Raw genomic sequence first — 22,333 nt, 5'->3', positions numbered from 1 at the left:
GGGCACCTGCCAGCAGGCCCCCACTCATGAACCCCTGCACCTCCACCACCCAGCAGTGGTGGGCACCTGCCAGCAGGCCCCCACTCATGACCCCAGCACCCCCATCCCCTAACAGTGAGGGGCACCTGCCAGCAGGCCCCCACTCATGACCCCCTGCACCTGACCCGCCAGCAGTGATGGGCACCTGCCAGCAGGCCTCCACTAATGACCCCCAGTACCCCACGCCCCAGCAGTGAGGGGCACCTGCCAGCAGGCCCCCACTCATGACCCCCAGCATCCCCACCCCCCAACAGTGATGGGTACCTGCCAGCAGGCCCCCACTCATGACCCCCAGCACCCCCACCCCCTGCAGTGAGGGGCACCTGCCAGCAGGCCCCCACTCTTGTCCCACTCATGTCCCCCAGCACCCCCACCCCCCAGCAGTGAGGGGCTCCTGCCAGCAGGCCCCCACTCATGTCCCCCTGCACCCCCATCCCCCAGCAGTGATGGGCACCTGCCAGCAGGCCCCCACTCATGACCCCCAGCACCCCCACCCCCCTGCAGTGAGAGGCACCTGCCAGCAGGCCCCCACTCTTGTCCCACTCATGTCCCCCAGCACCCCCGCCCCCAGCAGTGAGGGGCTCCTGCCAGCAGGCCCCCACTCATGTCCCCCTGCACCCCCACCCCCCAGCAGTGATGGGCACCTGCCAGCAGGCCCCCACTCATGACCCCCTCCACCCCCACCCCCCAGCAGTGAGGGGCACCTGCCAGCAGGCCCCCATTCATGACCCCTGCACCCCTACCCCCCAGCAGTGATGGGCACCTGCCAGCAGGCCCCCACTCATGTCCCACTCATGTCCCCCAGCATTCCCACCCCCCAGCAGTGAGGGGCACCTGCCAGTAGGCCCCCACTCATGACCCCCTGCACCCCCACCCCCCAGCAGTGATGGGCACCTGCCAGCAGGCCCCCACTCATGACCCCCAGCACCCCCACCCCCAGCAGTGAGGGGCACCTGCCAGCAGGCCTCCACCCATGTCCCACTCATGTCCCCCAGCACCCCCACCCCCAGCAGTGATGGGCACCTGCCAGCAGGCCCCCACTCATGACCCCCTGCACCCCCACCCCCCAGCAGTGATGAGCGCCTGCCAGCAGGTCCCCACTCATGACCCCCAGCACACCCACCCCCCAACAGTGATGGGCAACTGCCAGCAGGCCCCCACTCATGTCCCACTCATGTCCCCCAGCACCTTCACCCCCCAGCAGTAAGGGGCACCTGCCAGCGAGCCCCCACTCATAACCCCCTGCACCCCCACCACCCAGCAGTGATGGGCACCTGCCAGCAGACCCCCACTCATGACCCCAGAACCCCCACCCCCCAGCAGTAAGGGGCACCTGCCAGCAGGCTGCCACTCATGGCCCACTCATGTCCCCCAGCACCCCCACCCTCCAGCAGTGAGGGGCACCTGCCAGCAGGCCCCCACTCATGTCCCCCAGCACCCCCACACCCCAGCAGTGATTGGCACCTGCCAGCAGGCCCCCACTCATGACCCCCTGCACCCCCACCCCCTAGCAGTGAGGGGCACCTGCCAGCAGGCCCCCATCATGACCCCCAGCACCCCCACCCCCAGCAGTGAGGGGCACCTACCAGCAGGCCCCCACTCATGTCCCACTCATGTCCCCCAGCACCCCCACCCCCCAGCAGTGAGGGGCACCTGCCAACAGGCCCCCACTCATGTCCCCCTGCACCCCCATCCCCCAGCAGTGATGGGCACCTGCCAGCAGGCCCCCACTCATGACCCCTGCACCCCCACCCCCCAGCAGTGATGGGCACCTGCCAGAAGGCCCCCACTCATGTCCCTCACCCACTCACCCACCCAGCAGTGACATGCCCATCTCATGACACAAACCAAAAGTCAACTATGTACATCAACACATGTACGTCACACACACACACAGGTTGCCATTGATTGAGTAAACCCACATGTCAACATGCATGAATCCAATGAGTGAATCCCACACATTGAAGTAAAAGATCAAAATGTATTAACATGAAAACCAATTGAAAGTACTTAAAGCATAAAATAATGGCAAACAGTAATACAAAAGAAAAATGGCCAAAACTCTCTGTCCACCAAACCAAACCCAAATTAAACGCAAAAAGGTAAATACATTGATCCACAGTAAAATTAAATTAAAATGTCCAAATAAATCGAACATCCAACTATGTACAATCCAATTTTCAAGGTTCCATGAGCCCAACGAAACAAATGAAACCTATCTAATCACCTACCTAACAAAAAAACTATTTACAAAATTGTGGGGCATAGTCCAAAAGCCCCAAAATAAAAAAAAGGAACCCTAACACTATAAACTATTTACAATGGTGACGGGCAAGTCCTGCGGCTCACTCAGTGATGTTTTCGGCCAGGGCATCATCAAACTCCATATCTATGTGCTGCAGGCGGGCCTCTGTCCTGGCCATGAGGTCTCGCAGGGAGGCACTCATGGCCTGTTCCAACTCCCTGCTTGTCGCCTCGAGGCACTCTGCCTGCCTCAATGCCCGGCGCATGGAGAACTCCGCCCTGACCATGGTGAGCCGCGCCTCTTCCAGCCGCCGCTGCTCCGCGACCTATATGCTGGCCCAACCGCAGCCACACGGAAGATACATCCATTCCAGGGTCCTCCTGCCCTCTGGCCGATGCCTGCCCCCCTGATGTCGATGGCCCCAACCCATCATTGCTCCCACCTAGAGCCTGCTTCTGCTGCTGCTGCTGTCCATGTGCCCTGTCTGATGATGCCTGCACATCCTCCATCAGCTGATCTCCAGTTGTGGTGTCCACCCCTGCTGGACCGCCGACTCCCGACTGTGGCAGGGATGGGATCTCCACCAAGCTGGCTGTGTTGGACAGGCCAGGTCCACAGGGGGCCATGGTGGAATCTGGGCCGGAAGATGGCAGGGAGAACGACTGGCGCATAGTTTCCACAGAGGAGGAGAGGTCCGCCAGAGTGCACGACATATGTAGGAATCCACCGACCAGGGCCCCTCCCAACAGTGCCACGTTGCGATGCTGCTGTTCGTGATGGTGTGCGTTCTCCGCCCAGGAAGAACGCACGTCATCACGAATGTCACGCGTGTGCAACGTGACACTAATCAGGATGGAGCCCATACGGCCATGGGACCCCTCGTCTGCAGGTAGAGGAGAGGAAGATGACATGGCACTCTCCCCTACCTGCGGACGGGCCTGGGACTGGGCATCCCTGCTGGTGCATGGTGGTGCAGTCACAGGGTCAAGGACAGGGACATGCACAGGCCCCTCTGCAGTTGCTGTCTCCTGGCCCTGGACTGCACCACTTGCACCAGTGGTACTACCCCCACCAGGCCCCATGTGCGGCTCAGTAGCTGGCTCCTCCTCCTCTGTGGAGACCACCAACCTGGATGTCTCCGTATCGTCTTCTGCCATTGCAAGCCCCTGTGGGGGCTCACCCTGCCCTTCCGCCACAGCTATAGTGGCACCAGCCCCCTCACTCCCGGATGATGGCAAGTCCTGGGAGGGTGGCTGGGCCTTGCTTCACCGCCCAGTGGAGGCATCCCCGCCGCTTGGCTCCACAGTGCCGTCTCCGCCCTCCTCTTCACTTGACGCTGCGTAGAGGGAGACACAGAACACAAGCATCAGGGTACAGTACAATATTCCCCTAGACAGGAAGCAATAACACATGAGTGGCAGTGTCTAACGTCACTTCCATCCTGTCCCTCGACAACACATGGGTGAATGCACGCAACACACATGCATAAAAAGGCACGGCGCCTGCAATCAACATCAGCATCCATGTACAAGGGCCTCTATTAATCAAAATGTTGCCTTCAAACTCACATTCATCATGGCTCCCACTGATCCCATGCACACACATGACCGGAGGGTCATGCATCATGCCTTGTACACCATAGACACAGTGGATAGACACAGTGCATACAACGGTGACCGCACTGCATGGGTGAATGTACACATCATCATGAATCCATGAATCCATGGCGTATATAAGTCACAGACACACTTCTCAGACACACACACACATGTGCACCATACATGTACATGACAGCAGCACCCATCCCTCACACCCCCACCATGTGCAGGAACAGACACTGGCATGCTTTCATGTGTGCATTTGCCATACAGTTCCCCATGTTGGATTGAACTCATGCACCAACCATGTGGTTCACACATTACTGGTCTCACATGCATGACCATGATGTCCCTGCACACACACATCCATACATGGCCCATGTCACACATACAGGCAAGTATACGACTACCAGCACACTGCAACATGCCCTGTCTCACACACCAATGCTTGGCCACTTACCGCTCAACTCCAGACGGCTCTTCCTCCGAAAGATCTGGGCGTGGAGTGCTGGGCATACATGTTCCAGGACCCTCATCTGGATGTCACTAATGCTGACCCGGCCGCCCTCCGTGAGGCACCGGTCCTTGTGGAGGGTCCTGGACCTGAAGTCCTCCCAGCGCTTCTTGACGTGCTTGATGTCACAGTTGCCACCCCCTCCGCGTTGATGGCAACCACTACATCGTCCCAGATCCTCTCCCGTCCTTCCTTGTTGGCGCGTGATGTTCTGAAGAGGGCATCAAAATGCCCCAGGACATGCTCCACCAGGAAACCAACTTCCTTCACACTGAAGCTGGTAGCCCTCTGCCTCTCTGGCTGGGGGTCGCCATTGGTCTCAGATGGTGTTTGCCGCTACATGGCGACCCCCGAGTAAGGCGTGGGTGGGCAACTGAGTCCTGGGGCTGGGCTGTGGAGCGATGGTATCCCAGTCGGGAGTGTTAGGCAGAAACCTGTGCAGTTCCCTTAGGGAACACTGCAAAAGATTTAAGACTACAGGTGTTGGCAGTAAACCCACTTGGTAGCAGTCTGTACCACCCGGATTTACCTGGTAGCTGTGGCTGAGCAGTCAGACTTCCCTCAAGAAGAGTTAGACATTATGCAAAGTATACACAATAGGCACCCAGATACAATAATACAAGCAAACACTGACCAGAGCTTTGGTATCAAAGTATATAATTATTTATTTAAAAACACACGGTTTGAAACACTCCAGCACTCTTGTTGTAAAATATTCTAAACACAGTTACTATTGTAATATATACACCCCTTTTCCCTTATCAGATAACTCACAGTAAAACACCACTTATTTTCATACAGAGGTGAGCGCTTAACTAGATGGCACTCCAATACGTTTGTGAGAAAGGGAGGGAAAAAGACAGAATATGGAAAGGTACACCACTCTAAGATTCAGGAACACTGTTAGCAAGGCAGAAGAGCAAAACACACTGGTGAGCCAAAGTCCAAAGGCTGGGCCCACTCTTAGAGAGAGCAGAGCACAAATGCGCCCATGATCACACCGTTACATTAGGCTTTGAAAGTCTTGCAGAGGGTTCAAAAAGAGTTTAGAGAGCCTTAGGAAAGTTTAGCCAGGGTGTCCCAGGCTAACCCAGGTTCGAAAGCCGGGGACTAAATCTACCCCGTACAGTCGGTAGCAAGGGAAGCCAGGCGGGACACTGTACCTTAGGTGGGAAGGATCCTCCAGCGGTGGCAGTTGTTCCTGGTAGTGGATGCAAGTTGCGTCGTCGTCCATGGGAAGAGAAGATCTCGACTTGGAGGAAAGATGAAGGTCGTTGCACTACCAGGGAAGAAACCAGCCATGGAGTTTTCCGGTTAAAGGTGGTATCTTTGTTTCGCGGTCGTGGTAAAACGTGGTATCCCGGTTGCCGGGGTGCTTGCCACAGGCAAGGCAGCCACGAGGTACGTCGGGAAGGCGAAAAGACGGTGAAACTGGTTATCCCCACCAGTCAAAGGAAGAAGACTCTCCGGCGGGAGATCTCCTCTGTCGTTGGGAAAAGTAGTGAGACGGTCCAGCAGGGCTCCACCGGTGGTGGTGTCGTGGCAGGTCGGCTCAGTTTGTCCCTCGTCGGATTCTTAGGTCCTGTGGCGACTTCTGAAGTTCCAGTCCCCAAAGCCCTGCTTTTATGCAGAAAACCCCCATTCATTCAGCCTAGCTGTCACCCAAACATGCTAAGTGGTGAGCCGGCCGGCTCACCACTTGGGCCAATCAGGACGGAGTGCGACTTGAGTTGCCTAGGCAACTCAGTCCAGGGTGCCTAAATCCCCCTCCACCCCTCCTAAGTACCCCAGACAGAGCGGCACCACTTTGGAGGGCTTCTGTGGAGAAGCCTGCCAAAAAGTGGAACAAAGGGCTCGACTTGGGTTGGAGTCACAGAAGAAAACACAAACGCCATTTTAGAATCAAGTTTTGGCAAAAAATACCAACCGGAGAATTAATATTAATTAAAAAACCAGTGGTATGTTCGAGGCTACCGTAAATAATTAAATAAAGGTAGTAGCCTAAAACAATGGGAAATCCCATAGGAAATTATTCGCGGTTGAATATAAAAAGTAGTATCCACTGCCACCAGCCAAAATTCGATCAGGGGGGACGGAGACGTGCCCCCTCGACTAACAGACCCTGGGGCAATCGAATTGCCCCAGCCAGTATGTCCACAATATGATGGTTTGTACTGGTTCTGTTCAGAATTTAAGACTAGTAAAGTCAATGGTGACTTTACATGCCCTGGGAGACAGTAGTCAGTCCCAGGGTATGGAGTCTATACTGGGGGTCACTATGACACCCCTGTGTCACTGCACTGAGGGTGCTGTGTAACACATATCACAAAAACACATGAAGCCCTATGGAGTAAAAGACCCCATAGCCCATTAAACACATCTAGATTCAAAGAAACACACTCAAATCATGCCCAAGAGTGAGGGTAAAAGAGTCTCATTCTTGGCAGGAGAAAAAAATAAACCCCAAAAATCCAGCAAAGCTGCTGGGGGACTCACTAGGTTAGGAAATTCAGCCTAAACAGAGAATTCTCCCTAACAGGGAGTCTTCTGTTTCAGCAGTGGTGGACACAGCAACTGTGACCCTGGCTGACGTGCAAGCACCAAATAGCAGGGCACGTGGGCACCACTCTGGCAGGCAGCAGCAGAAGGCAGGTGGGAGCGTGCTCGGGGATCTAGGGGGCAGTAATTCGGCCTTCTGGGCAGGAGCATGGTCTTCCATGTGTTTTCACGTTGCCAGCTTGATATGGAGTGATTTGGCACGTGAAAAAGTTGCACGTCAGCGTGTAATTCGAGGAAAGGCCCTTAGCGCGTAAGCACGTCAGCACACGTACGCGTTTCCATAGGACCAAAGGCCCTTATCGCGTAAACGCGTCTGTGATGTGACATGCGCGGGTGCTTCCCTCATGACATGGGCATAGTGGTTCATGGCGCGTGAAAAAACTGCACGTCCTCATGTGAATGCGTGTAATCTGAGGAAAGGGCCTACGTGTCTGTGACGTGCGCACGCGGGCGTTTCCCTCAGCACGGGTGCATGTTCATTGTACACGTCAAAAAACTGCACGTCCGCGTGTCAGCTCGTGTAATTGGAGGAAAGGGCCTTAGCGCATACACGCGTAAGTGTGGGCCGGTTTAAAAGGTACGTGTAGGACCCCATTTCCTTGTACGTGCTTTTCGTGGAGAGCGAGTGGGTGAATTCTGTACTTCTTGTCGGTTCACACACGATTACTTCACATCGTTTCAAGTTCGTACTCCCTGTTTTGTTGGGCCTGTTTCCTCAAACAACGTTCACTTCTTCTTTTGTCCTGTCTCCTCAGACAGCATACAATTCTTCTTTTGGCGGGGGTGTTGCCAATGCGCACACGTGCGTCTTTTTCACGTTCTTTTTCCAAGCAGACGGTGAGTCGCGCACGTATTTACGAACTGTGCTTGCCCCGTGTGTCGCATACCCCTTCAGAGGTCATTGTAGGCTGCGTGTAACACGCGTACGCTTATTTTTGTGTTTCTGGGTGACACAGTGTAGTGCGGGTTCATTTTTCCACACATGTGGTCTACGAGGGGTTGCGTGCACGTTATTTTTTATTTTCGGGGTGCCTGTGCGTTGCGTGACCCGTCATCTACCCCAGGCATCACAGACAGCCTTGCTAGAGCACTAGGTTACGAATTCCATCTAGTACCCTACCCCTTTCACCCCCAATTGCCCTTGACAATCGTTTACTGCTACTCCCATACGCACAACAACATCAGTGCCATGGTTGGGAGGCGACCAAGCGGTAAGGGAGGCAAAGGTGGCCGAGCTCCAAAAGGTGGCCGTGGTGGGCATGGTAGGGGACGTGGCCATGATTTGCAGGGTGCCTCTAGACCCCCATGTGTAGAGGAGCAATCAGGGACGTCCATGCCCCCCCCATGGTTGTGGGAAACGTAGCTGACACCATCCCAGCTCAGCCCTTGTTGGACCAGCCCATTGTGGCACCTGAACGGGCACGGGAATACTCCCAGGCTGACTTCCAGGTCAGCAAGTCTACGCCACGTGTGGCGGTGCAAGTTGGTGTCACCAGGCCACGTGGATCTGGGGCAGCTATGTCATCTGCTGCCCCAAGTAGGCAGGGTGGGGAGGTTGCAGGGGCAGCTGCAGCTCAATCCACCCCAGCTCTGAGTCTCCCAGCCGGGACAGTGTCGGTCCCGGTCCATCAAACCGACGTTGCCCCTGCCAACATCAGCCTGCAGCCAATACCTGCACCAAGACCTATGGTCATTGTGTATTCGCACACTCCTAGTACCCAGTCCACTGGCGCTTCTGCCCCTACTGACCAGAGCGGCGTAAGCCACTCAGGATCCGCACCACCTTTGAAAAAGAGGAAGAAGGGTGCTCTGGCACAACAGGCTGAGACCCCAGACACGGCTACACACTCCGGCACGTCAAGGAAGCCTAGCTTTAATGACTCCGAACTTGATGCACTAGTGCCTATGTGTCGGCACATAGCTGCGAAATGGTGGTGACTGCAGGGTGCAAGACCACACCTGGTCAACGTAAGGCACACTGGCAGACCATCGTGGACATCATTAGTGCCCTTGGATTTGTGAGGCACTCAGCTGATGATTGTTACAAGATCTGGAATGACCTGAAACACAGAGCAAAGAACAGGCTGGCCTCAAATCATGCTTCTACTCTGGTGACTGGCGGTGGGTCTCCACGAGAGGACAACCATCTCACTGAACATGAGTCTGTTGCTGGAACCTTCATCACAGAGAAACAGATCCAAGGCGTGGGAGACCTACCAGATTACGACGCATTGTCCGGTGAGTGCCCATGCATGTGTGTGTATTCCATGTGTATGTTGTGTGGGTGACGGGTTCTGATTGAGTGCCAGGTGAGGGTGTGTGCACCTGAGTGGTATGGGTCACCCATGTGCTTCCTCCAAAACATTCACTTGCCCTGGATTTGGGTATGACAGTATCCCTTCTGCCCACAATAGCCATTTAGCGCTACATTACGGAAGTTGCCCTTGAACTGTCATCTTGCAACAACATTGTACAGAATTTTTCAGTGTTCATTCAGGCTGATTGTTTCAATTCGCCCACTTTTGTATGTGGTACTTGATAGTTGTTTCCTGTGATGTTTAAGTGACCAACTATTGATGTGTACAGCTGCCTGCAATCACTGTATTCGTGTACACTGGATGTGTTGCAGTGAGTGGCACATGCACATTTTGTCACACTATGTAGCATTTTTCATCTCATCATGTCCATCTCACATGGATGGCTGACAGTACTCATTCACTGACATATGGCTGTACTTGTAAAATGTACTGTTAGGGAGAATTCTCTGTTTAGGCTGAATTTCCTAACCTAATGAGTCCCCCAGCAGCTTTGCTGGATTTCTGGAGTTTGTTTTTTCCATCCTGCCAAGAGTGAGACTCTTTTTCTCCCACTCTTGGACATGTATGTGTGTGTAATTCCTTTGAAATGTCAATGTGTTTGATGGGCTATGGGGTCCTTTACTCCATAGGGTCTCATATGTTTTCTATGTGTGTTACACTGTTGGGTGTCCTGACCCACGTTTGAGCTATCATGCTACAACATTTGGTGCTGTGGGCTTAGGAAATCCAAGATGGCCGAAAAAGCCCACATGTGCGCCAGAATCCACGAAAACCACGCAGCTTGTGCGCACACCAAAATGGTCGCCTGACTTGCCACCCCAGGTGCGGGTGTGCTGGATCAGAAGAGCCATGAGTGAAATGGGGTGCCAAAGAGAAGAACAGCAGTGCCTGTTTGCTAGAAAGCACTTTAAAAATCACCTTTTGTTTCTCTGAATGCCAGCTCAAAATGCCTATTTTCAAACATTGCAACACATCCAAAAATCTCACTGAACACCAGCGGACATCTGGCAGAATGAAGTATGTGTGCATACTAAATCTGGGAAGATGAAGAGCCCAAAACAATGTTTATAACAAGACTGGCTGAGCTGTGGATTTCAGCAGTTTAAGTAAATGTGGACTGAAAGACACTAAAAATCTAAATGTTTAAAATAAATGAGTGACCTATTTCTGAGTGTCACATAGGTTGCAATTGTTTAAATGTCATAGTTTTAAACTTAGAATCAGCATTCTAGCTGCATATGTAGAAATGTTTAGTTTTATTTGAATGCAGAAAACTGGGGAACAAAAAGTGACATTTTATCTGAAACCTGGCTTGAGAAACTGAATTCTGCCTGACATCTACCCCCATCAGGAGTGAAATTTGAGTCACAGCTGTGTTCGCAGGCCTATCTGCCTTTTGCTGGCCACACTAAGGATATGCCATCTCTCTGATAATTGAGTTAAGGGGAGCCCCACAGAATACAGGAGCTCTGAACAAAGCCCTGTCCTGACTCAGGCAAAGGTTTTATTACAGGGGCTGTAAAAGTAGCTTCCTCCTGAAGCAAAGGGGAGGGGCACTGCCTGTGAGAGCAAGCTGGCTTGGCAGAACTGGAAAAAACAGAAATTCAACCTTGTGCTGGGGGGAAACCACACCCCTTTGGGGCCAGAACATAACTCTAAAAAGATGGATCATTCATAGAGCGGACATGTGAACATTTTATAAATGATACCATAATTCTTGTGATTTTTCTGCTCACATTTGAAGACGTGTTAGGACCCGGTGGTATGTTCAGGGGGGTTTTAGCGGAGAAGAGGATATTACTCAAAATGTGTGCATGTGAAAAATCTGACACTTCATCAATTAATGTCCATACTCCTTGCGCACATGTGTGTAAATTTGGGTTAATGTCCGACATTGCGAAACCAGTTAAAAAGTGCAAAATATTGCCATTTCTGAATGCAAGCTCCCAGGAAGGGCAGATTTGGACAGGGTATACCTCCTGTAATGCATGATGGGTGCATGTAATTTCAAACCACTGTGTAGCTATGAAATATGTCTTTTGGGTCAAAATATAGATTGTGTGCAATTTGACAGGGGAGGATCCTCTGACCCATAAAACCTACAGCATCACTCTGACTCACAGTTCCTTCCCCAATCATGGGAGAGGGGAGAATTGGGCCAATGGCAAGTGTAGAGGGGCTGGCTAGTGATGCTGCACACACACCCATTTTCAAAACACATAAAAGCAGACAGACAGGACAGATAGGGACCTTCAAATCCATTTGCAGCTGGAAGCTCTGCCGGAAAATCCATACTTTACCTCCATCAACCTCCAGAGAGCTAACATAGAGACTTCAATCTATCCACCTTCAGAGACCCAGACCAGACCAGCAGAGTAGAGCTGACCCAGACCGCTGTTAGCAGAACCAGAGAGCTGAACCGGAGTCCAGTCCAAAACCTGACCAGCTCCGTGGCGAGGCCCATTTAATTCAAGAATATAGTGTGAGTACCTAGCAAGACTGTGCAGAAACAATCTCTTAGTTAAAATAATATAATTCAATCTATTTTAATATAAGTAGAACTGCCTCCTAACTGTCACCTGTCATTTTCTAGTTGCTAGCTGTCACTTGTCTTTTTGAACTTTAAAATTTCAAATCTGAAAAACGACCTTCACAAAATTGCTCATATCTCCGCGACCGTTTGTCCTAGAGACTTGCAGTAACTTTCATCTGGAAGCTGAGATCCTAGGCTGTCCTAGGACCCCAAAAGGATAGTGCTAGTCCTTGTATATCCTCTGTAATCGCGCCCGGCGCACTCGGAAAAATCTGCCGCGATTTACAAATTCCTCCACGTGTAAAAATCTGCAGCTGCTTGCCTTCCATTTGCCAGAAATTCGTTTAACCTGCTAATCATCCCTGAATCATTGCAAGAGTGAGCCTGGACTAATATTAACTAGATACCACTGACCCTGAACCTCTAGGGGGAATTAAAAGCATTTTAGCATATTTTTCACTTCATTGCCAGCACATGTAAAAGCATTTTGGGCCTGTGTTTAAAACTCTGATCTGTAATCTAAGCTCGCTGGGGTGAACTGAATTACATTTGATTGCATTTCTGAGAACTGTGTGCCTTCCGTCCATTTCCTTGCATTGCATAAAAGGGGGGGGTGAATTGTCCAAGGAAGTGATTACATTGTCTTTTGCTGAAATCCTATCAAGTTATTTTCTGTACTGCATTTCATTCCACATTGCATCCATTTGAAACCATAAAAGTATTGTTGCTATCTTATCCATCCTAACCACTCATCATTGATTATAAAGAAGTGTGCTAGTGCCAGACTATCCATTATTGATTACTGATCAGATTAAGTGTGATATTCAATTATTAATTTATTATAAAGTGTGATATATATATATTGTTTAAATTCTCAAATAAACCTTTTAAACTTGCAAAACAGAACTACTTCTTGGCTCAGTGGGATTCCAAGAGAGGGGTGTTATATAGGGGTAGTCATCCAGAACGCATGAACTGGACATAAAGATATATTAATAAGGGTTTCCATTCAGTATCCCAGACTAGGCATTGGCTTAGCTGTAGTGTTGAATTGAATCCTCTTAAAAATTGGGGGCTCGTGCCGGACGTTTGGTTTAGATCTATCACTTGTGCAGATTAATACAGCGTGCCAGCTGACCAGATACACATATCCGGTCGGATCACACGCTGTGTTACGCTGTAAAGCACTCCTCAAAGGAACGCTCTAAGAAAAAGGTCTGTTTTGCAAAAATAAAATACAAACTTCTGTAAGTCAGGAAGGAACTCAAATTCCAGAATGACGACCTTAGTAGACATGAAAATAGCCAGAGAGCACTTCTTACATAAGTTATTTGTGAGAGGTGAGTGGACTCACCAGGACCAGACTGTCTGGTTGCAGGCCATCACGCAACAGGTCACGGAAACAGGGTCAGATATATGGAGAGATCAGGGTCCCTTACGTGTGGCCCTGAGTGAACTATACATGGCTCCTAAGGCTAAGGATGAACAAGACAAGATGGTTAGGAAAGCGGCATACCTGTACCTATATATGGGAGACATGCAGGATAAATGTACTGAAAGCCAAGATCTGGCGAATAAGCGACAGATGGCGTTAGAGAAGGTCCAATCTGACCTGGTCTCTTCTGAGCAGAGGCTGCAGGGGAGCCAGGAGTCAGAAAATGAGAGTAGACAGCACATCATTAAAATAAAGAGGGATATGGACATCCTGCAACAGGAAAAGGCTGACCAGGATACCAGATTTCTGGCCTTGCAGAAGGAGTACCAAGAAGGTTTGGACTCCCTACTGCAGAGCCAGAAAAAGCTGGAGCAACAGTTAGACTTCAATAGGGCATGTGCTGAGCAGGTAGCCACCCTGTAAAGCCACCTAGATAGGGAGAAGGCAGAGAGCAATAAACTGATTTTGAAAGACCTGGATACCCAGGGAGAATTTGACCAGGAGCGCCAGAAAGCTGGTGCCTTCCAAAGGCAAAGGGACGACCTGGCGGCACAGATGCAGGCTCTTAGTCAGGAAAGGGATACCTTAGGCCAGGAAGTCTGCCACTTAAAAAGGAAATTGGAAGAAAATCACCTGGCCCACCAGGGACTGGGTGACCTCCAAAAAGAACACCAGGACTTGCTAGAGCACACCAGGAGGGTGGAGGATGCTCTGGCAAGACAGGAGCAGGCCAATAGGGACACAGCTCAGGAGGTAACCCTCCTGCAGCAAAGACTGGCCCAGTGCTCCAGGACCAATCAGGAAATGCAGAGAGAGAATGAGGCTCTCTGCCAGCACAATGATAGACTCCAACAACAGGTAGCGATGCAGGAGAGACTGATAGAGTCTAGTAAGGCCTTAACTGAGGAACTGAAGGCGCAGGCACTTGCATTGCAACAGGGAGCAGGGGCGGATAGAGATGAGGTTCGCTGGGAAAGAGAAACTCCTGAGCATAACCCCAGGAGCCCTAGTACCAGAGGCCTTTATCTCTCTCAGTCCCTGGACTCTGCCACCCCCATGTCCCCTGGCGCACATGAGCACCGGGCCACAGGGATGGCAGATTACTATCCAGCCAGAAGCATGGGGCTCATAGGCCAGTACCACCCAGAAATGGAGGGGCGGGCATCCGGGTATGGGCACCCAAGCGCAGTGCAATTTGATGGGGAACCCCAGGTGAGTAGGCCCATTAAGGGCATCCTGAAAACCTCTGCCCAGTTAGGTCAGTGGGGGGGTACCCATCAAATCATGGCAGCAAGGAGGGATCTGAAGACTCCTCTGAGCGGTACAGGACACAGGAGACCAGGTCCCCACATTCTGCCAGCCATTCCCAGTCTCGCAGAATCCGGGAAAACCTGGAAGATCTGACGGGAACCTCGGGGAGCAGTGCCTCTGAGTCAGAAGATGAATGGACCAGGGTTACCCGAACCAAAAGGGCCAGTAAGGCAAAAAGGGCCTTGCTTAAGGACCCCTTAAAGCAGATTAAGGCGATCAGGAGCGTCATCACGCCTTACCATAAGAACGCTAAGTATTCTGTTTGGGAGCACTTAGAGTTGTTTGAGCAAATGATGGAGACTTTCCATTTGAAGGACAGCCAAAGCTGTATTCAATATGTAAAGTGGACCTTCTCCCCGGAATACTCTAGTTTCTTTGCGGGGCTGGAGGACCAAAATCATTTAAGATGGTCCACCTATAAGGCGGCCATCTTGAAACATTTTTCTGTTCACAGAAATCCTCAAGAGGCTCGCAAGGCAGCCTACAATTTACAATGTGGGGAGGATCAGGCCCCACAAGAGTTCGTGCAAGAGTTAAAGCGTGCTTTTGCACAGACCACAAGAAGGGTGCGCACCGACAGCAGAGAATTTATTAATACGTTTTTCCATGCCTTGCCCAAATACATAATGACCCAGCTCGTGAGGGATTTTCACGAGAAAAGATCTTTAGACTGGGTCATTGAACAGGCGACCTGGATCTATGAGGTGCAGAAGCCCATAGAAAATAAAAGCAATACCCAGAAAAATCCCAAAACCAACAGCACCCCTACTGCTGCCAAGGTGGCAGAGATAAAGGTCACCCCCTTTTTAGATTTGGAGATGGGGGGGCCTAAAAACCTACCTGCACCTAATAATGCTAGGCCCAGAAGGTCCTCGGGCCAGGCACAGACAGGGAGCCAGGGAGGCAGCCCCACAAATGGGGTCCCTCGCTCTCCTGACTATGTAAGTCCCCGTTACAAGGGAAATCGACCCATCCTGGGTTATGTGTGGACTCCTCCAAAAAGGGGGGGGATCCAGCCAAGCACCTAACCCAGGGAACTTCCCTCCTAACTTCTCACAGGAGGGCAGAAATTCTCCAAATCCTGGGCAGAACTTTTTCCCCAGGTATCCACCCAACTTTCAGCCCCAAAACCATCCATCCTTCTTTCCCCAATTCCCTGAGCCCAGACCACTGAATCCGGGAGAGGGGAGGCCAAGGGTGGAGGGGTACCCAAATCTTCCCAACCCGGGGTATTACCAGAGGAGGGACAGCTACCCTTCCCGGGATCAGCCCCGGGGAGAAAACAGGGCCCCGTATCAGCCTGAGTGGGTTTCCCAGTTAGAGCGCCAGGTTCAAAACATGGCGCGGGATCTGGGTCACATACTGAGGGCTCAGCAGAACCCTCAGATGGGCGTGCCGGCGCAGAATGCACCCAACTCTGGACCTGGTGCTCCAGAACAATGACGGGGGGAGCACCCCGATAACTCACCGGTTCCCAGGGAGGAGGCACAAAGGGAAGGGGGGTGTAAAGCCTGGGAGGAAGCTTCCTTCCTCACTTGTAAACAGCCCCTGGAAACCCAGGAACCGGAAACAAAATCTCTTGCCCCTGAAAGTCTGCCTCCTAAGGAGCAGAGGGGGGGTAGGAGAAACAAAAGACCCAAACAGACTCAGTTTGAGGAGGAGGTACAGATCTTCCAATTTGAGGGAGAGGGATCCTCGGAGGATCCTGGGAAAAGGATCTTCTCCTTCAGAGAGGGGGGAACTCCTCCCAAAGAAAAATGGGTCCCTAGGGATGCAAATCCAGACTGGGGAGATGGGGAGACTGAGCTACCGCCGCCCACCATCTCATCCCAGAACCAACAGCAAGAAAATCCCCTGGTTCAAACCCATCCTGGTGACTGCCTCCAAAAAGGGGGGGGTGGCCCAGAACCGGAGCCAGGGGAACCCACAATGGCTCTGATCTACAGTTGCCAACTTTTTCTTTCAGATTCCCAAGACTCTCCACAGAATTCTGCCCAAATCTCTTCTCTCGCCATGTCCAAAACCAGAAAATTAGCCCACCAGTTGTCCAAAAATGTACGTTATCTGTGCCCCCTTGAGGAGAAGGAGGGAAGATATTATGCCCCGGTACAAGTACAGGGGCAGGGTACGATCTCAGCGCTGGTGGACACTGGATCTCAAGCTACCCTTCTGTCCAGAAGGGCCTTTGATGAACTGAATGCAGGAAGGGGAGAGAATTACCAAATTCCTCTCACCTCACTTCCTGGACAACTCCAGAACTTTGACGGGAAGGAAATTCCCGTCGAGGGGACGGCAGACTTGGACATTAAGATCGGGCGACACAAGGTGAAACACCCGGTCATAGTTGTGACTCCAGAGGGCACCCCTTGTTTACTGGGGAATGACCTCTTGAGGAGGTTGTCACCCCTAATAGATTGCGTAAACAAGGTCATCTGGACCCAGACTAGCCGACCAATAAAATTAAAACAGAGTGTCAACCATGTTAGTTTAAACGGCACCTGCCACATGGTTGAACAAAAACCTGACCAAGTAGAATTTCACTTCCAGAATAGCCAAATTCCAGACGTGACAGTAATAGCAGTAGGACAACAGACTGGTGATGGAGGGTCCTCTCTATTTCTGAAAATCAACCTTCCTTCCAGTCTAAAGTGGTACTCCACGCTGGAAGGAAACACTCTGAGATTCTATACTAATCCACAATCAGAAACTCCCACTCCTATAGTCCAGAAAGATGTGAAATCAGCTCAGAGCCTGGCTGAGATTCAGCAAATTGGAGAGCAGTTGTTCATCCCTGTTCAGTTAAATGATGGGAAGGACTCTGTTCTCGCTCGAGTGTGTGTGAACAACGGTAAGAGCTTCATCAGCGAAGCCATGTTTCGTCAACTCCCAAAAGATCCAGCCATTCCCACCTTCAAACTGATAGACAAATGGGAAATGGACCTGGAAGCACCTAATTCCAAACATCTCCTGCCAAGCAGGTGTATGCTCAAAATCTCCATTGGCAACAAGAGCATAGTCCACAATTGTTGGGTCGTGCGAGACGTCCCTGCCGCCTTTTACTTAGGCAGTGACATTCTCAATCGCTTTGCCATTAGTTTGGACCTAATAAACTTCAAAGCTTGGTCCCGATTAGCGGATAATCCCATGGGCTTTGATGATCCAGAAAAAGCATTTAGGTCAGCTCAATTGCTACCTTATGCAGTTGAAATTCAGGTCAAAGAGGAAGTCACCATCCTAGAAAGGACCCGACAATTCTCCCTGGAAGTGAAAGCTAAAAGAGGACAATATTTGCAAAACCCTGATGCTTACATACATCTAAATGCTTCTCTCCAACTGCAAGGGTTAGGGGTAAACCCAACTCCATTAGTCAACATAGAACATGACACCATTCCAATAGAGGTGGATAACAGTGACTTAAAGAGTATTACTCTAGCCGCAGGCACCATTATTGGAATGGCGGTTGATGACCGACATTTTTCCATAGATTTAGGTAATGAACTGTTAGGGCCAATCCCCAAGGACTGTTTTGACAGTGACAGTGATGACAATACAACACCAGACAGGATTTTTACCCGGCATGGGGGGAACTTCCTGGTGTACACTTCCTGCCCCTATGGTAAGGAAGATGTGACTTGTGACTTCAGGAGGGATGAGGTGATTTTCCAGGTCCATGAGGGCTGTCTTTCCCACCTGAAGCCTCCAGTCCAAATCAGCACTCTGACCAGGGACTTCTCCACCCAGTTGGAGGAGGCTGCGGAGATAGCCAAACCAGAAGTCTTTCCAGGCTTCAGGCAGATGGTGGAAGAGAGAGTCAACCTAGCTGATGCCTGTGTGACTCTGGAACAAAAGCAAAAGTTGAAACAAGTTTTCTTGGATTTCCAAGATCTCTTTGCGGTAGACTCATATGACTGTGGTCGCACCGACATCCACACAACAACAATCCCCACGGACCCTGGCATGACTCCTGTGTTTGTGAAGCAATATCGCTTGCCTCTCGCATCAATGGAGTCCCTTACTGAAATAATTAAGAACCTTGAGTCCCGGGGAATAATCCGTCCAGTCCACAGCACCTTCAATAATCCGGTGCTGGGAATATTGAAGCCAAACGGCCGACCTTAGGGAGCTCAACAAACGGGTCCATACTTCCCGATGGCCTCTGCCCTACATTGACCAAGGGCTGGCCCAGATCCAGGGGTCACAGGTATTCACTGCAATAGACCTGACCAATGGATACTGGACCGTGCCTGTCAGTAGGGAGGACCAATACAAGCTGGCTTTTACCTTTGGGGGCCAGCAGTATACATGGAACCGGACTCCCTTCGGATACCTTAACTCCGGTAATGAGTTCAATATTTTCCTACATAAGGCCATGCCCGACCTGGGTGCGAGGGGTAACCTGGCTTATGTAGATGATGTCCTCATCAAAAGTTTATCTGTGGAGGAACACATAGCGGAGATCTGTTATGTTCTGACGCAGTTGAGGGCCGCCGGAGCAAAACTTTCCTTTCAAAAAGCACAGTGGTGTAGAACCCGTGTTAATTTCTTGGGGCATGAGATTACTCCTCAGGGTCTCTGTCCCCAGGAAAAGAAAGTGGAAGCACTTCAGAAACTGAAAGACCCCACAACTCTGCGGGAACTAAGGAGCCTCCTTGGACTGACTAATTACAGCAGAAAGTTCATTGAGGGCTACGCAGAGATCACCAGACCCCTGATTCATCTCCTGAAGGGGGGGGGTCCAGTGGGAATGGGGTCCAGAACAATCCGAGGCAGTAAGACAACTCAAAAGAAGCCTCTCACAAGCGCCCTGCCTAGCTTACCCTGTCAGAAACAAGGAGTTCTTCCTGGAGACAGGGTTCTCTAATACGTGCTTGACGGCCGTATTATACCAAAAGCATGACAAGGTCAATAAAGTAATCTCCTATGCGAGCAAAACTTTATCCTCTGTGGAGGAAAAATTCAACGATTGTGAGAAGGCACTCCTGGCAACGGTGTGGGCATTGAAGAATTACCGCCCGTTTATCCAGGGGGAACACATCATAGTGGAGACTCCACACCAGCCTCTGCAATATCTCCAAAGTGACAGAATCCGGGCCGGAAATGTGAGTAATTCCCGAATTACTTCCTGGATTCTGTCAATGCAAGGCTTTCCTGTGGAGGTCAGATATGGCCAAAACAAGAAGAGTCCCCTCGCGCAAGGTCTGGCTGACTTGCATGATTGTGCCAGAGAAAACTGTCTCGAGGACGAAAGTCTAAAAATAAAGGACAACACGGAGGCATACCTTAATTCCCCACACAAAGTCTTTGAAGAGGACAAGTGTGAGGGAATGCCCACTGTCTATGTGGATGGATGCTCTTACCATGTTGACAACGACGGGGAGAAAGAACTGGTGGCTGGCGAAGGGAATGCATGGGTGAATGAGTCCCCAGAACCCTCCGCTGGATACAAAATTGGTCCCCGAAGTAGTCAGGTGGCAGAATTGATGGCTGTGCATCAGGCCATCCTCACTGCTGTCCAGCATCAACTCCACGAACTGGTCATAATCACAGATTCGGATTATGTACGGAACGGGTCCGTGGAGCACCTGGTTAATTGGAAAACCAGAGGCATGTTATGTGCTAACAACAAACCCTTGAAACATGGGAAGTTGATCCAAAACATTGATGATCTGGTCACCTCGAATGAGATGACCATCTATTGGAAAAAGATCAAGGGTCATTCCAAAGTAGAGGGACCAGACAAAACTGGAAACGACTTAGCTGATCAGCTGGCCAAAACCGGGGCCATCCAAGAGGATCTAATTGAGATTGAGTCCCTGTTGGGGGAAATCCAGGTCACTGCTATCACTAGGTCCCAGACAAATGCTCACAACGACCTTTCAATTGCACAATGGAGTAAGGAGACCCCTGATGCTGATTTGATTACCGCTCAGAAGGGGGATCCAATTATTGGTAAATTTTACCAGCACCTTGAGGACCCTGAGAACTTTCCCCTGACGGATACCGATTACACTGGGAAAGAGGACCTAAGAGTGTTGATGAAATGTCCAAAAATGTTCCGGATCCAAGACGGTTTGTTGGTAAGGAAATCCAAAGCTGGCCACGATCAGTGGGTGGTTCCTACCTCATTCCGAAGCCTGATGTTAAGTCACGCCCATGATGCGGCCACCACCGGTCATAGGGGGTTTCACACAACATTGGAAATCTTAAGAGAGGTTGCATACTGGCCACACATGGGGCAGGATCTCGACCAATACTTGAAGGGGTGTCTTGTGTGTGCACAATTTCAGCCATCATCCCTCACGCACCGCGCGCCTCTCCAAAAGAGGGGGATGACACTGCCATGGTCTTATTTACAAATCGACTTTGTAGGCCCAGTGATTCGCTCTGCTAGGGGGAATAAGTACATGTTGACTGTGACATGCTTGTTTACCAAGTGGGTGGAACGTCTCCCAGCCCCAAAATGCAAGGCAGAAACTGCAGTTGCCCTGATGATTAACCACATCTTTTCCCGTTTCGGTCTACCTCAAAGGATTGAGTCAGACAGAGGTAGCCACTTCACCAGTGAAGTAATGACAAAGATGTGGGAGATACTGGTGGTCAAAAGGAAGTTGCATATTGCTTACCGGCCAGCTTCTTCTGGGGCAGTAGAGAGATACAACCGGACAATTGTGAGCATATTAAAGAAGTTTGTGGCAGATTCTGGGCCAAGTTGGGATATCCGATTACCTCTGGTCCTAATGGCCATCACATCTACCCCTTCATCTGCAACCAAAATGTCACCATTTGAGTTGATGACTGGGCGCAAGATGGTGTTTCCGCAGCATTTGCTCTACAGGACCCAAGAGCAGACACTGATAAATGCCTCCACTACTCATGAGTATGTGGAGAATTTAAGGAAACACCTCCAACATGCTTTTGCTTACGCTCAGCGGAATCTAGAAAGATCGGCTGATAGCATGAAGGCCCATTATGACCTGAAAACTTCCAGGAAGGAATATCAGGTGGGAGACCGGGTCTATCTATACAACTTCCAAAGAAACCAGGCAAAGCAGCGCAAATTTTTGCCTACATGGAAGGGACCCTTTGAGATCATCGACAAGATCTCCCCTGTGGCCTACAAAATCCACATCCCCAAAGGTCCTTTGGCAGCGGGGGAAGACAGGTGGGTCCACATAAACCAGTTGAAATGTTGCCATCCCAGGCACACTCTGCAACAACTGGAGGAATCCTCCGGAATCCTAGCGGGTACTGTCTCAGACTAATTCAGTTCCAACCATAAAACATACCACATCTAGTCTCTAAAATATTGTGATTTGCATGAAACTGTCTCTTAGTTATACTGTTTTTTTTTCAAAATAAGAATGTAATGTTTCGTTATGATGAAATGCATATGCTGCCCCACTATCTCAACAGTTGTGGAAAAACGTCTATGAGTAGGTATTGCCGCTCTTCCTTTGTCGTCCTAGGAGAAAGAAAACCTGGAGACGGGCCAAGGAGGACGATCCGGAGACCGGGAACAGAGACGCAAGGGGCCCAGCGTACCGCCCAATATTCCCATCAGGACCGGCGAGGAGAACCGATCGATCAGTACCGGATGGAGGAAAAGATGCTGAACTGTGCCATTTGCAGAATTGGAAGAAGATTATGTGGACATACCAGTGCGTGGGTCAAAACCCTTGTGCACCCGACTCCCCATCGACTCAAATTCAAAGGGCAGTCACGTGGGGGGATGTGTTGGGTGTCCTGACCCACGTTTGAGCTATCATGCTACAACATTTGGT

This window comes from Ambystoma mexicanum, chromosome 3p (genome assembly GCF_040938575.1).
Source record: "Ambystoma mexicanum isolate Mex_15411 chromosome 3p, UKY_AmexF1_1, whole genome shotgun sequence".
Lineage (NCBI taxonomy): Eukaryota > Metazoa > Chordata > Amphibia > Caudata > Ambystomatidae > Ambystoma > Ambystoma mexicanum.
This window is presented reverse-complemented; position numbering follows the sequence as displayed.